Source organism: Neophocaena asiaeorientalis, unplaced genomic scaffold, assembly GCF_003031525.2.
Source record: "Neophocaena asiaeorientalis asiaeorientalis breed wild unplaced genomic scaffold, Neophocaena_asiaeorientalis_V1.1 scaffold281, whole genome shotgun sequence".
In the NCBI taxonomy this organism is placed as follows: domain Eukaryota; kingdom Metazoa; phylum Chordata; class Mammalia; order Artiodactyla; family Phocoenidae; genus Neophocaena; species Neophocaena asiaeorientalis.
The window spans coordinates 20234-36051 of NW_020172139.1; the positions used below are offsets into that span (position 1 = coordinate 20234).

General features: G+C 42.4%; 1 pseudogene; it reads left to right on the forward strand.

Annotated features, from left to right (window-relative positions):
* Nucleotides 1–462: 462 nt before the first annotated feature.
* LOC112404286 (RAD52 motif-containing protein 1-like) lies at nt 463–10582 on the forward strand (annotated as a pseudogene).
* The last annotated feature ends 5236 nt before the right edge of the window (nt 10583–15818 follow it).

Genomic DNA, 15818 nt, shown 5'->3' on the forward strand with positions numbered 1-15818 from the left:
ACCGGCCTCATATCCTATGCTGTGCTCTCTGCAAATGAGAACTTATTGATATAGTGCCTCACAGTTTGTAAACTGATTTTATATAAATTAGGTCTCAAGTACCCTTTGTCTTATAGGACAAGTGTAAATATATTTTTGTTTATTTTGTTTGTTTCTGCAATTTTATAAAGAGTACAAGTGATGCTGTTTTATGTCCTGTTTGGAGCCTGAGAGTTTCTGGTTCCATAACCAGAAGCTGCTACCTAGCCCTTCTAATGGAATGGAGAGCTAGTTTATTCTTTGACTGTCCAGCTCTGAACTTGCTCTGAATGTCAAGCTTTTCTATCCACAAAACACTCAGGGGCTTTCAACTATTTTTCTATATATTAGATTTATCGGCACTAAGTATTTAAAAAGCGCGGGTGCGCGTGTGCAAGCGTAGTCCGCTTGCGCCCCGAGCAGCGCACGTGCGGTGACGGTGGGATGGTGCAGTTGGTACCTTTTGCGGTTCCAATCGCGGGTGACAAAACCTTGCTGGTGTGGGAGCTGAGCTCTGGACCCACGGCGGAGGACTTGCAAGTGAGACGAGCCGGAGTGGAGGGCTGGGTGGAGGAAGCCGCCCCGCGCCCCAGTAACTGGGCGCCCCGGGGTACTGCTTCAGTATCTCATTTGCCTGTGGTCTCCGCTGATAGGAATCTTAGTTCTAGAGACGACCTGAGCGGTCAGCTCGCCCCCATAGAGTTTTGAGAGTTAGTCCCCAACGAAAGGCATTGCCTCCTAATGCTTCTTGAAGCTTAGGATTTCAGAGGGAAACTTGTTCATGAAATGAGAAGTGTTTGGAGTTGCAGCCTCACCACAGTTACCTGTGGCAAAGGGCTGGGGGAATATAAGGGAATGGGTGGTTTGGTTTCCTGGGCCTGAAATTTCCTGCACTTACTTAGCGTGGGACCACCCTACAACATTCTCTGTTCACAGTCTTCTCACAGTTTTGCGTTCTGTATTCGGTCCGAGTCTTCCCAAACGCAGCAGTGGGTGGTCTTGGGTTCTATGCCATCATCAAGTTTTATTCAGCAAGGGATGCCCACAGAGTCCAAAAGGCGTGCGACCAGAAGCAGCTGTTTCACACATCTCCAGAGAAGGTGGGTCTAAATGTGGAATTCCTCACTCTACTGGGATGAAGTGCTGAATTTAAAACTAATAGGCCATTGGGAATTCCCTAGCCGTCCAGTGGTTAGGACTCTGCACTTTCACTGCTGAGGGCCCGGGTTCAATCCCTGGTCTGGAAACTAAGATCCCAGGGGGAAAAAACAAAACAAAAGAAAACAAAACAAAAAAAAACGGCCACCGTTTGTACAGCACTGTGGTGTACCGAATCCTCTCAGGTGCACTGCTCCACTGATCCCCCCGTTCCCCAGTTGTTTCTTTCTTTTTTTTTTAGGTGACGAAACTTGAACTCAGGACGGTTAAGTGACTTTCTTAAGGTTCATGACAGTAAATGTGGAAACTAGAGGCCAAACCATAACTTAACTGATGTTAAACCCCATGTCATTTTATGCTGACCCTTAATTTAAGAAATCTTCACAAGAATCTTCCTTATATACACATTTATGTGGATTTTAAATGTGTGAGGTTGACAAATTTTTTTTTAATTAATTAATGAATTTATTTATTTATTTTTGGCTCCGTTGGGTCTTGTTGCTGCGCGCTGGCTTTCTCTATTTGCGGCGTGCGGAGTTTGCTCTTCGTTGCAGTGCGTGGGCTTCTTATCGCGATGGCTTCTCGTTGCACAGATTCTAGGCACGCGGGCTTTAGTAGTTGTGCCTCACGGGCTCTCGAGCACAGGCTCAGTAGTTGTGGCATACGGGCTTAGTTGCTCTGCGGCATGTGGCATCTTCCCGGACAAGGATCGAACCCGTGTCACCTGCGTTGGCACCCAGACTCTTAACCAGTGTGCCAACAGGGAAGTCCCGAGCTTGACAAACTTTTGCCAGATGTAAGATAAAGGAGGCTTCATCATCATCATCACTCTCAAACTGCCTATTAAGAACTCACTTCAGATTCCAGAAAATGGTTAAATATTCTTTAATGCATTGTAGAAACCTTATTCCATATTAACATGCCATCCAATTTTACTTCCCCAGAATTAACATTTCATTATGTTAAGGACATTTTCAATTCCTCTGAATACGTGAGTGAGGCTTAGGTTTCCCAGACCTTTCCCTTTATAATTGTGTGTCTTCTCTGATTGGCTTCTTGCTCTGGCTACTTCCTACTGACCTTGCTGCCTCTTCTCACCCATATTTCTTTACTCACTGATTTCACCTTTATTGAATCTGAGAACTCTCCTCAGATGGGACTCTAGGTACACTACCTCCCACTTCTGTACCCTGTTTAACACCCTCTTCAATCCTGGCTGTACTCCCTGGGATTGAAATGATTTTGTGTCAGACATTCTTTAATTTGCGGACCCTGCGACCATTTCACATAACCACTCAGATATTACAGATGGTCCTGGAAAGATTGTGAAACAGTTACTTGGTATCAGTTGTGAGTAATGAGTTCTTTTCTTATATTGGACATTAAGACCATTCCATAAGTGTAGGTTGTGAGATTTTCACAGCATAAAGCCCGTCACTGATAGAGTAATGAAGAAAATGTTCTCCAAGTCACTATAGAGTTGAGAGGAAAGGGCATTTGTATTAGATTTCTTTATTTAATGCAGAGCTTTAGTTTACTACCCACAGCCCCGAAAATTTTCCCTACTTTACTTATGCGTTCTTTTTCAATTTTATTTATTTATTTATTTGCTTGCTTGCACCGGGTCTCAGTTGCAGCAGGTGGGCTCCTTAGTTGCGGCTCAAGGGCTTGCCAGTTGTGGCATGTGGGCTCCCCAGTTGCAGCAGGCAGGCTCCTTTAGTTTTGGCTTGAAGGCTCCTTAAATGTGGTGTGTGAACTCTTAGTTGCAACATGCACGTGAGACCTGGTTCCCTGACCAGGGATCGAACCTGCGCCCCCTGCATTGGGATGACGGAATGTTAACCACTGCACCAGCACGGAAGTTCCAATTATGTGTTATTTTATTCATTGGCAGGTATCTTCCTATCTTTTATCCCATTTGCTTGCTTGCACCGGGTCTCAGTTGCAGCAGGTGGGCTCCTTAGTTGCGGCTCAAGGGCTTGCCAGTTGTGGCATGTGGGCTCCCCAGTTGCAGCAGGCAGGCTCCTTTAGTTTTGGCTTGAAGGCTCCTTAAATGTGGTGTGTGAACTCTTAGTTGCAACATGCACGTGAGACCTGGTTCCCTGACCAGGGATCGAACCTGCGCCCCCTGCATTGGGATGACGGAATGTTAACCACTGCACCAGCACGGAAGTTCCAATTATGTGTTATTTTATTCATTGGCAGGTATCTTCCTATCTTTTATCCCCTATGTTTTTTATAAATACAGAAAAGAGAATAACATCTTAAAATAAAATGAAGGAAAGGCCTAATGTATCTGAATTTTTTAAGTAGCATGAAGGGAAAGGTTTGCCAGCAAGAACTGTGGCAAGGTTATCCCAGATGTCTCTGTTACCCAGGGGCTCAGAGCCCTTCTGAAGCTTCCTGATTGTCCAGGACAGCTCCATTATGACTCACCGCACAGGACCTAGCCTCCCATGCGACACTCAATATTTAAAAATTAGTCTTCATTTCTCCTTCCCAGCAGGCAGCTTCAGTTGGAGAAAGTAATTTCATTTTCTTATATACTCATTCATTCACTCAGTCAACAGACTATCACTCCTCTATTGTATGCCATGATCTATGCTTATTTCTGGTAACAAGGGAAAAATAATATTTGGTTCCTTCAAGCACTTAAGGAGCTCATAAACTAGTGACAGAGGAAGATACACAAACAAATCAATAAAGAATTAACAATGCTTTGATTTTATTTGTATTATTTGAATTTTTATGACTAAATTTATATACTACACCCTGTTCAAAATGGAAATAGACATTTAAGAAAGAAGTAGTGATGTAAAAAATCCACAGTATTATGTAAGTTCTTTAGAGAGTTAAGACTGCAAATATTTGCACTCTCAAAGAAGCTTGTTAATGCAGATGAATCTCTAATTCTTTCGGTTGCTTTATTTACATTTATAGAGGTATACATATTCCCTGTTCTAACAGGGGTTAGTAACTTGGGGAGGGCTTGCTACAGATTAACGTCCTAATTCAGTGGCAGGTCCATCTTGTCTCCTCTTCAGGTCATATTTTCAAGCAGGAGCTACAGGATGAAACGAGTAAAACAGTTCATTCCTTTGCTTACCCTCAGCCCCATAATAGGCTTCTGCTGGGCCTCCTCGGATGCTTTCGTCATCACTTTCACCACCGGAGGTCAGAGAACCTTCTGGTTAATCAGGGGCCCTGGAAATGGTGCAGAAAAGTACTGACTTAAAAATAATACACTCCAGGATAAACATTCCAGAACTGGCATCATTGCCTCCTGGGGACAACAATTACGAAAATATTTAACAACCAGTCATGTTATAACTGATTAGGAATGCCATTTTCACTCTTAGTCATCCCAGCCGCATGGCCAGAGTAGAAAAAGAGGGAGGTTTACTAAAAGCAGACAATGATATTGCTGAATTCCAAGCAACTATAATTGAATATGGTCTGGGGAGGAATTAGACTTCTGATGTTGTATGTGCAGATCTTTGCCTTTGCCAAGACTGTACAGGAACATTTTCCTGTTCTTATATTGTCATCCTGTGAGCTAGCAAAGACTCTGAGAGATTAAAATGTTGGAATAAATAGGTCTGAGTTTCTGAGAACTGTTATGACACTTTTAATAAATGAAAATACCTGGAAAGTTAAAAAAATAACATTTATTTAGGGCTCACTGAACATTTTCCTGTTCTTATATTGTCATCCTGTGAGCTAGCAAAGACTCTGAGAGATTAAAATGTTGGAATAAATAGGTCTGAGTTTCTGAGAACTGTTATGACACTTTTAATAAATGAAAATACCTGGAAAGTTAAAAAAATAACATTTATTTAGGGCTCACTGTGAACTCATTGCTTAAAATGTCCTACTTAATCTTCACAAACACTCTATGAAATTGGTATTGATAAATCTCAGGTATATCCAAAAGAAGTCTCTATGTAGCGTTGTGATATTTTTAGGTCTTTTATGTCTTTGGGTTTGTCTTGGCACCAGAGAGAAGGTGGTTCATCATAATACGCTTGCACTAAACAGCTCCAGATGCCAAGAATTGGCAAATTGCTTCTTTGGTTTCCATGGGTGGTCAAAAGGATCATCAAGGTAAACTCTGTAGATTTGCTTTGACTAACCAGACTCTTTTCAACATTGAACTCCTAGACTTTAGAGAGAAGAATAGAACAGGGCTATGGGGAGGAGATGTGGGAGGCTTCCACATAGAAGTATCTGAGAATTGGCCTGCCACCTAGAATTAGTGATAATCTCAATGACTTGGATGGTGGTGTCCATAATTTTCTCCAGTATTTGTATGGCATATAATAAAAAATAGTTGTCCATATCTAGTCATTCATTTGCAAGTCTCACTTGATTTTGAAGCTATAGCATACCTAAACTATTACCTGGGATTGCTGGAGATTAGTTTTTATTTCTAACAACAGAATATTTTGACGTCTCGCCTTTAATTCAAAATCCTAACAGGTTCAGGAACTTTCTAACCTTGAAGAAAGGGAAAATGAAGATACTGTGCCACCACTTCAGAAGCAAAGCCTGAAGTTCTTTTGTGCTTTAGAGGTGGTGTTTCCCTTGCACGAGTGCAGGAGTCCTGGAGTTGGCATGGCTGAGGAACCTTTGGGTAAGTTGGAGGAAGGTCTGTTTTCCAGTATGTATGTGTGTGGGGAGGTGAGGGAGTGGGATTTCTCTTTTTTCCTTTCTTTCTGAAACTCCACTTTTCAGATACATCATCACCTTTTCTAAGCAACTAAAGCCGTGGGCAGAATTTTTCTGCCCGACAATATAGGTTTTCATCTTAGGCAATACCTGACAGCACCTTAAACTTTAGAATTTTAGAACTGACTGCCTGCCAAGAAGCTTAGGAGGAGGGAAAATTAGTGGTTTTTTTGGTTAATAATTTGATTTGTGCTAAAATAATCCTTCAAATACACATGTCTTCTGGCTTTCAGTTATCTCAACAAAATCATTGTCTGAAGATAGAAAAAAACTCATGTGTAAATGTTCAGTCCTTTGCCTCTTATAGAATGGGTCAGCGGAAAAAGTAAATGTAGGTCCCTAGAAAGGGGATTCCGATTGGTACTGAGTTTATTCCTAGAATCCATGGCACTTGGGCTTAGGGTTTTAAGTCAGAGGCAGGGCTGTTAGCGAATGGGGTGGAGGAGCCTCCACCATTCTCCTGAGTGGGTGGTGGTTGAGGAGAGGCCAGATCATCTGCCCTACAACCAAATCTATCTCACTGTATGAATCCAGCCCTTTATACACACGAGAGCAGGGTCTGTAGCAGTGTAGCCTCAGCTTGTCCATTTGAAATCTGTGAGTAATATGAGATTTGTGCCACGTTTTTGGTTTGCATTTCCCGTCTAGTATTTTAGGAACTTCCAGAATAGATCTGAGCAGTAAAATGTGCCATTCCAGGGTATACCTACAACAGAGACATTCACCCGTACCCCAGTGTTGTGCCAGCCCTTAATCACTAAGGTTATGATCTAAGAATCACAGATGCATTTTTAGTTTTAAACATATAACCTAGAAATCAGTTATTCATATAGGCATTTTAAATTCATCTGTTTTGTTTGGATTTAGGGTCATTATAATTCCTTATGGGAAGGAAAGTAACCCAGAAGCTTGCTATTCAGAAAGCTATGACAGATGCATCCAGAAACTGCTGATTGTGGTTCTAGGTAAGACCTTTTTGATTGTCGTTGAAGTGCTTCAGTTTCAGTGAGCAAATAAACTTATTTGAAAAGTTAATTGGATGAAAATAATGGTTATCTAAAACATTACATATTCTTTCATTCACCAGATGCTTTCACAGCAACAGTCTTAAATTTGTTCTTTGTGACATTTATGAGAAGAACGACAGCAAATATTATTGTCCCCAGTGTTTAGATGTAGAGTGACTTGCCTCAGTTCATACAGAAAGTGTTTGATCCACTTCGTCCTCAATTGCTTGCTTCTCATACAGAATAGCGTAGTGATTATAAGCCTTGGACACCTGTGTTTGAGGCCTAACTTTGTCACTTAGATTTTGTTGTTGTTGTTGTTGCAATTTTAGGTTTTTGTAGCCAGAGACATTTGTAGGTATTTAATATCTCTAAGCTGCAATTTCTTTATCTGCAAATAGGGTTAGTAGTTGAGCTTACCACCAAATGGGGGATATTATAAGAGTAAATGAGATGATGAATGTAAAAAGCTTAGAACTATGCCTGAAACATAGTAAGCAGACAAAATATATTGACTGTTATTATTACTGCTGTTTTCTTGTTGAAGAGTTTATTAGACTATGTTTTTGGAATCAGTTTAATTTCAGTTTTCATTTCTGATATATTGGGTGAGTATGATTCTTATATAATAATCGGCTACGTTTTTGTGAGCCTTGAAACTGGTCATGCTATTGAATAGCGTTGATTGTGTTCCCTATCGAGTTATACAGCAGTGAGAATGTCACAGGCTGTGCCCAAAGGAAACTTTATGATTGTGCTCGGCCCCGGGCGTCCCCGGGAGTCCCGACCAGCAGGACAAATCCTTGTGAGTCCGAGGAGGAACCTGTAGGGGTTGAAAAGAGAAGAAGGGGCAGGAGACGCGAAAGAATGGAGGCAAGACAAAATCCTGATCAAGCCTCAAACTTTTATTGCTGCAGTAGCTGTATTTATACAGTACAGAGAAAGGGGGGCGGGATCCAGAATAAGGGAAGTATTTGGCAAATTATCATTGGTGCTGCGTGCGCGGGCTTTCGTTTTAGGCGCGGGCTTTTGTTTTTAGGCGCGGGCTTTTATCTCATTAAGCAGGAAGAGAAGCAGGATGTCGGCCATCTTCTAATGGCGAAAACTTCTTGGCTCCCAACATATGATTAGTAGATTCCCGGAACAGAATTGCTCCCCTGCTTCACAGCCCTGCAGGCTTAGAGACTGATAAATCCTAGCTAAGTTGTCAGAGACCTTATTTGCTTGTAAGAGTTGACCCTGGATTGGTCTTGGCCTTCCAGCTTGTGCAATCCTTCCAGTGAAGTTTGACTTCCCTGGTCATCAGGCACAATCTCCATCCGCTGTCAACTCTGGGTAACAACCATTAAGAACCAAACTAAACGCCTTGGTTGTTTGTGCCTAATATGCCAAGGTACTCCTTATATGTACCCCAAATTCCTTAGACCAGAAAGCCTGGTGGCTCTAGCTTGCCTTGAGGAAAGCTGTATTGTCCAAATGGTACATGGGCCAGTTTCTACCAGTAGAGTGTTCGAATACTCTCTCTCTCTGTCTCTGTCTCCAAAGCTTTGTTCATTGTATCTGGTAGAATTTTGGTCCCAAGGAGTAGGCACTTGCCTTGCTTCTAATAGGAAGTATCTATTACAGTCCAGTGGTATCTCTCCCAGGTTTGAACTCATTTTTTTTTTTTTTAGATCCCCACCTAATGCCTTCCTATTTAATTGTATTGTGATTGAACATTTTTGTTTCCACAGCTTTTAATTTCTATGTCCTTATTCCTTAGTTATTATTTCTAAGATCATATAGGTTTTGGACCAAAGTTGACACTTCTTACATATGTTTTCACAAATAATTATAATAAAAACAAGTGTCAGATGAGGGAACTTCTAGGAAAATGCTCTTATTTTCTGCTTTTAGAAATCAAAAGAATGTCTAATTATTGGGTGCTACCATTGTATAAAGGAAGTTTTAGAACAAGAAAACTTCTGAATTGATCGTTGTTAACTTTATTTCAGAAAGTGGTAAAACAGGTGTGGCATATAGACCCTGTGAAGAGGTCACAGATGCTGGAACTGAAGAGGAACTACAGGATTTATTTCAAGTATGTGGAGATAAAAGCTCAAGGGGTACACAGCCAGTGGAGCCATAATTCAAAACAACCAGCAGGATTTGGAAGACTTCAGCATATCTATTCAGTTCTGTCTTCCTTAGGAAAAGGTGAAACTCTGAAACTGCTTTTGAGGCAGGGAATTTCTAGGACTTTTCCTAGTCCAGCGCCTTGGCTCTGGCCTCTTGCTTGGAGTTTGGAGAGCAGGATTGAGGGCCACCAGTGTACGTCTACAGTTGTGGACACAGGAGAAGACACAGATCAGTGTACGTCCACAGTTGTGGACACAGGAGAAGACACAGGCCTTTTAGAAATCCCCTCAAATAGAATTGCAGGGATTTGGAAACAAAGTAACTATGGTCTTAAGTGTGATTATGCTACACTATTTAAAAACTATTCATGCCTTTCAAGTAAGGTATATTACCCAGATCTCAGCATCTCATATATATCTTGTGTTAAATATTTTGCCAAAGAACCTTTCTGTAAACCAGTTATATGGATATCTCGAATTAGGGCTTAAGTTGTCAATGTAATTTCTGAAAGAAAACATTAATGTACTACATATAGGATTTTTATTTGAAAGGAGCAAAATATGTGTTTCATGTCATTGAGAGCTAATTTTTGGCTAGATTTCTGATTACTTAACTCACCCCAATGTTTGTTTGGAAGGAAAGAAAGTAGAGAAAGAAAAGGTGGTTATGTTTTGAAAAATGGAAAAATTTTGAAAGTTTTTTCCTGTACAAAATAATTATTTTAATTCAATTTAAATCAGTCAGGGGAACTTGAAATGAATCCATGTTTGGGCTTTAAGACGTCTAGTTTCCTATGAAATGTGAGAGGAAAGGGTTCCGTATTGATAGTAAAGATTTTAGAAACCTGATTATAACAACAGATCCACTCCTAAATGAGGCCAATCTTGGAATCAGTTCCATTTAGAAACCATTATGTGATAGGCACTGGAAATAAGGTGAAGCTCCTTCTCTCTTGGAGTTTAGGTGTTAAATGTGTAACAGACAATTAAAAAGGAGTAAAATTAAATAGATTATGAAAAGGACTGTGAAGAAATTAAACTGGGTGCTAGTTCCAGTGTTTCAAGAAAATTACTTAACATGCTGACTTTAACATTCTAAGTGTCTTCTCCATGTGTGCACACAGGGTAGACCTCTGAAAAGTGACACTGTGGTTTTTTCTAGATTAATGGCGCTGTTGAGACAAGGTGGGATGGGGGAAGTTTTCCCATGATAATGTAAAGGGCCATTCACGTGATTTTAGACTCTCTTTCCCAGAATGAATTGCTCACCTGCCCCAAAGCTCTTCTACAGAAGTTCTGGAGTCATCCCTGATTCAGTAGTGACCCCTAAAAACAGAGTGGGGAATGAATAATGAGACGTGAATACTGAGAGTTTGCAGGAAATGGCAACAATTTCAAATAATTATAAGGTGTATTCCCCTCCCGCCACCCTTACTGGTGCTCATTTTTCAGGTCAGCTACTTTTCTTGTCAGCCCTGTGGCCAAAGGGAGCAAGAATGTCTCTCAGACTTCAGCTTTGAGGAGGAAGAGTTCAGATTGCCAGAACTGGACTAGCACTTTTGAATTTCCCAGAATGCCAGGTCCTGTGGTTTCCTCTGGAAGGTCTGAATCCTTCCCATCCCCCCTGCACCCCTGGGATGCTGGAGTTTGGGGCCACTCGGTTCTGCAGCCCAAATCCCGCCTCATTGTTTGGGGCCAGGGAGCGCAGGGCGCGGTTGGGAAGAGGGCCCGGCAGGAGGTAATTGTCGCCTTTGCAAGGGGAAGGATGGCTTGCGCCCTGGAGAATCTGGGAAAAAGTTCCACTGTGGTGGTGCGGATTGGATCTCCACACGAGCCTAATAACGGTGGCATAACTAAAGACCTCATAAATAACGGGTGGGACGTTAGGCGGGGGCAGGGCGCGCGGTTGCTAACGTGAATTGTCACGTAGGCGCTGGCATAGCGGTTCAGTTCGGATGCAGGATGTGGCTCCGGCTCCTCACTGGCCTGGGTCACTGCCCCTGGAGCCGCCGCCTGTTATGTCCTGGCTGTGCCATTGTTTGCCACGGTTCTTCCTCACATGGCAAGGACGGTGGCTTCTAGTCAAGGCAGTTCAGTCTCCGGAGTAGGCCCTGGGCCCCGTGCAGGTGACCCCCAACCCCCCACGGCTGACAGAGCCTTGGTCTTCACAAGCCTCAGAACCCCTCCCAAATAATCCCATGCTCTTACACCCCTGGCAGAAGCCGTGGGCTTTAACTACTTAACGTCGGTGTCTCCAGTGCAGATGTTGGCCCCGCCGCATCAGGAGTTGACTGAGACTGAGGTTCCACCCCCGGACACGGATTCGGTTGGAGAGCTGCCTACAGGGCCAGATCAGTTTGCTGTTCCACATCAGGATCTGAATAACAAGCAAACCCAACATCAAAAGCTCCCAGAGGCGGTTCCAGTGCTCGACTGGGATTAGAATCAGTCCTTGGTTCTCCCTTCTTGACACAAAAGTAAGACTAAACACATAGCTGTAGATGAGGCTGAAGGTCACCAATCATTTGAAATACTTGTTCCACCTCTAGGTGGTAAGAGCTCAAAACCAATGAAGTTTATTGGTTCACCCACAAACCTGAAGAAAGATCTAGTTCAGCATCAACAGCTTGCCAAAGTTGTTGGAACTACAGGCCAATTTCAAAAAAAACACTCAGGGTCTAGAAAAACAGTTTCAGGATGATTATTTAGATCCCAGTATGGATGCCATTTAACCTGAGGAGAGCCTACCTAGGGATTTTTTCGGGAGCCCAGATAAAACTATGGAGCCCCCAGAGGAAGCTGAAATTTCTCCATCCCAGCAGGAGGCCAAAATCCTCATCCAGAGCTCACTGAGGAGGCTGAATCTTCACCCCAGCACGAGCCTCCTGCTCAGCATCCACAAAGCCCTGAGGAGGTTGAATCTTTTCCAATCTTTCAATCTTTTGAAGTTCTGCTGCTTTTCGTACTTTAAAGGAGATTCCAATCTACCTTTTGAAACCTGTTTCCTGCAATTCTGCGTTGGTTTCACATCCTCTTCTTTGCCTTACCTCAATATATTTTTCGACAATAGTTGTCCTTTATAACTCTGCAGGTTTGTGAATTGCAGTGCCCCTGAACTCCATTTTTTAACTCGCTTTTTTGTGAGCTGGCCTGAAAACCGCAGGATTGCTACAGGCCCTATTCTGGTTCAGGGGTGGCAGGCTGAGCCTTTGGTTAATTCTTCTTCCTGATGGGAAATAGCATGACATGTGCCTGTCCAAACACCTACAGCTAGTCTCTCAGTCGTTCCCTCTCTTCCCGTTCATCCTCCGTACACATTCCAAACTGTGCGAAACAGGAGGTTAAAGGTGCTGATTCTCCAAGTGGGGGAGGTTGTTAGTAAAGCGGCTGGAATGGCGAACCCGAGCACCAGTAGATGAAAAATGAGGTGCGTTTTAGAAACCTTTCCGGATCACACGGTGTACCATCCTTTGGGTTTCCAATGCATGTTTTAGCTGTAGGAAGATTCCCTTCATACTGGAGAGTTGGGACCCATGGAATGGGTATCACGCAGTATTACTTTAATGGGTTGGCATTTGCTCACCCAACCTCACCAATCCTCTCAGACCCAAGAGTTTCCAACTTTATGTGTCTTGCAGCTGTGGGTGTAGATGTGGTCAATCCAGGTTGCATCACCACTCCTGAAAGAATTTTGTACGAGTTTCTCTCTATTTCACTATGTTTCTTTTTTTTTTTTGTAATTTATGTTTATAATGGGGTTTAGCTGATTTTTGATGCTGTGTTTATGCCGCTTCACACCCACTTGATACACTTACAGAGAGATATCAATAAATATTTTTAAGATTCTTACTACACATATATATTATTCTGCGGCAAATAGGGTGTGTTGAGTCCAGTTCATTGAGCAATGAGTAGGTGTTGTCTATTACATATTTGGTTGATGGCATGGTATCTGTGCTAATTTCAAACTCTTGTTTTATGCATCACCCCACCTCACCTTTCCCCTTAAGCAGCCATAAGTGTGATTTCTAAATGTGTGATTCTGTTCTGTTTTGTAATTCAGTTCATGTGTAGCCATGTTTACATTCCCTGTATAAGTGATATCTTATGACAAGTTTCTTTTTCTGTGTGACTTATTTCACTTAGAATCATCACCTAAATCCACACATTATGCAGCTACTGGCCTGATGATATTGATTTCCTCGCTGAGTGATATTCCATTGTACGTAAGTACCGCAACTTGTTTATCCATTTTTCTCTTTCGTGGGATATTGAAGTTGTACCCGAGTCGAAATTCTTGAAAACAGAGCAGCCCTAGACTTTGGGGTGCCTGTGTCCTGTCGATTTTTGGTTTTCCCAAGGTATACGCCCATGTTGGAAGTACCCTATGCTCTGTAGCTCTGTTTTTTAGATGTTTTAGGAAACACCATACACTTTTTCAGAGTGGTTATTGGCAATTTATATACGGCCTATCAGCGTAACCCGGCTCCCTTTTCTCCATGGCTTGTCCTGCATTTGTGGTTTTTACACATTTTCTGGAAGGCCCTTTTGACTGATGTGTAGTGAGACTTCTTTGTAGTGCGGATTTGCATTTCCTGCTTGTTTGCTTTGCCAAAAAGGGCTGTATGCGTTTTTTCCTGATTATATTTAAGAAAAAACTCATGCCCCTTTTGGCCAATTGCATCATTGTCGAAGGTCTGCTGCTTTTCATGTGCGTTAAAGGCGACTCCCATCTACCTCCTGAGAACTGTTTCCTGCAATTCTTCCTTCCTTTCAAATCCTCTTCGTTGCCTTACCTCAAGATATTTTTGGACTATAGTTATCACTTATAACCCTGCTGGTTTGTGAATTGCAGTGCTCCTGAGCTCCATTTCTCAGCTCGCTTTTCTGTGAGCAGGCCACAAAATCGCAGGATTGCTTCAGGCCCTCTTCTGTTTGCGGGGCGGCAGGCTGAGTCTGGTTAATTCTGCTTCCTGATTGGAAATTAGAGTGACATGTGCCTGTCCAAACACCTAGATCTAGTCTCTCATTAGTTCCCTCTCTTCCCGTTCATTGTCCAGAGAATTTGCAGACTGTACGAAACAGGAGTTTAAAGGTGCTGCTTCTCCAAGTGGGGAGATTGTTAGTAAAGCGGCTGGGATGGCGAACCCGAGCACCAGCAGATGAAAAATGAGGTGCGTTTTAGAAACCTTTTCCGCTCACACTGTGTACAGTCCTCTGGGTTTCCCATGCATGTTTTAGCTGTATTAAGATTCCCTTGAACCTGTAGATTTGGGACCCATGGAATGTGTACCAGGCAGTATTACTTTAAAGGGTCTCCATTTGCTCACCCAACCTCACTAATCCTCTTAGCCCGAACAGTTTCCAGCCTTATGTCTCATCCTGCTGCGGGTCTAGATGTGTTCAATCCATGTTGCATCACTGCCCCTGAGCAAAAGTTGTAAGAATTTTTCTCTTTCTCACTGTCTTTTATTTTTCTTTTTAATTTATTATTATATTGGTTACAGCTGATTTTCAGTGCTCTGTTTCTTGCTGCTGTATTTCCACTTGATTGACGTACAGAGAGACATCAATAAATTCTTCTTCAGATTCTTAACAGTCGTATATATTCTTTTTCGGTGACTTGAGTGTGCTGAGCGCCATTCTTTGAGGTACCGTGTAGGCCTTTTCGATTATCAATTTGGTATTTGGAACGGTATCTTTGCTAATTTCAACCTCCTGGATAATGCCTCACCCCTCCCCACCTTTCCCCTTTAGCAGCCTTGTTTTCTACATATTTCACTATGTTTCTGTTTTGTAATTTATTTCATGTGTAGCCATTTTTGATTCCACCTTTAAGTGATATGATATGTGTCTTTTTTTTTCTTACTTATGTCACTTAGAATGATCATACGTAACTCCTCCCGAGTTGTTGCAACTGGCTTTATTTCATTGATTTCCTGACTGAGTAATATTCCACTCTACATAAGTGCCACATCTCTTTTATCCATTTTTTCCTTCCAGGGACATTTAGGTTGTATCCAAGTTGAGGCTCTTTTAAACAGAGAGGCAGTAAATGTTGGGGTGCCTGTATCCTGTCGATTTTTGTTTTTCCCAAGATATACGCCCATGAGTGCAAGTGCCCTATGCTCTGTAGCTCATTTTTTAGATGTTTTAGTAAACACAATACACTTTTCCAGAGTGGCCATTGGCAATTTACATTTCCACTATCAGCCTCACAGGGCTCCCTTTTCTCCTCGCCCTGTCCTGCATTTCTGGTGTTTACACTTTATGAGGATGGCTCTTCTGACTGATGCGAAGTGATATGTTTTGTAGTATTGATTTCCAGTGCCCACCTGCTTGGTTGGCTAAAAAGGGCATACGCCCTTTTCTTGAATATATTCAGAAAAAACGCATACGCCCTTTTTGGCCAACAGCATCGTTGGCGATGTTCAGCCCCTTTTCTTGTGCTTTAATGGCGAGTCCTTTCTGCCTCTTCAAATCCCTTTCCTGCCATCCTCCCTTGCTTACAAGTCCTTTTCGGTGACTTACCTCAAGACATTTTTCGACGATAGATATTTTCAGCTCTTCAGTTTCGTGAATTTTAGTGCCCCTGAGTTCCATTTTTCAACTTGTGTTTTTGTGAACTGGCCACAAAACAGTGGGATTTCCTCAAGCCCTATTCTGTTTCCATGGGCAACCCTAGCCTTTGGTCAATTCGTATTCCTGATTGGAAATTAGAGTGACATGTGCCTGTCTGAACACCTAGGACTTGTCTCTCATGGTTCCTCCTAAGCTCTCGGGGGCCGGT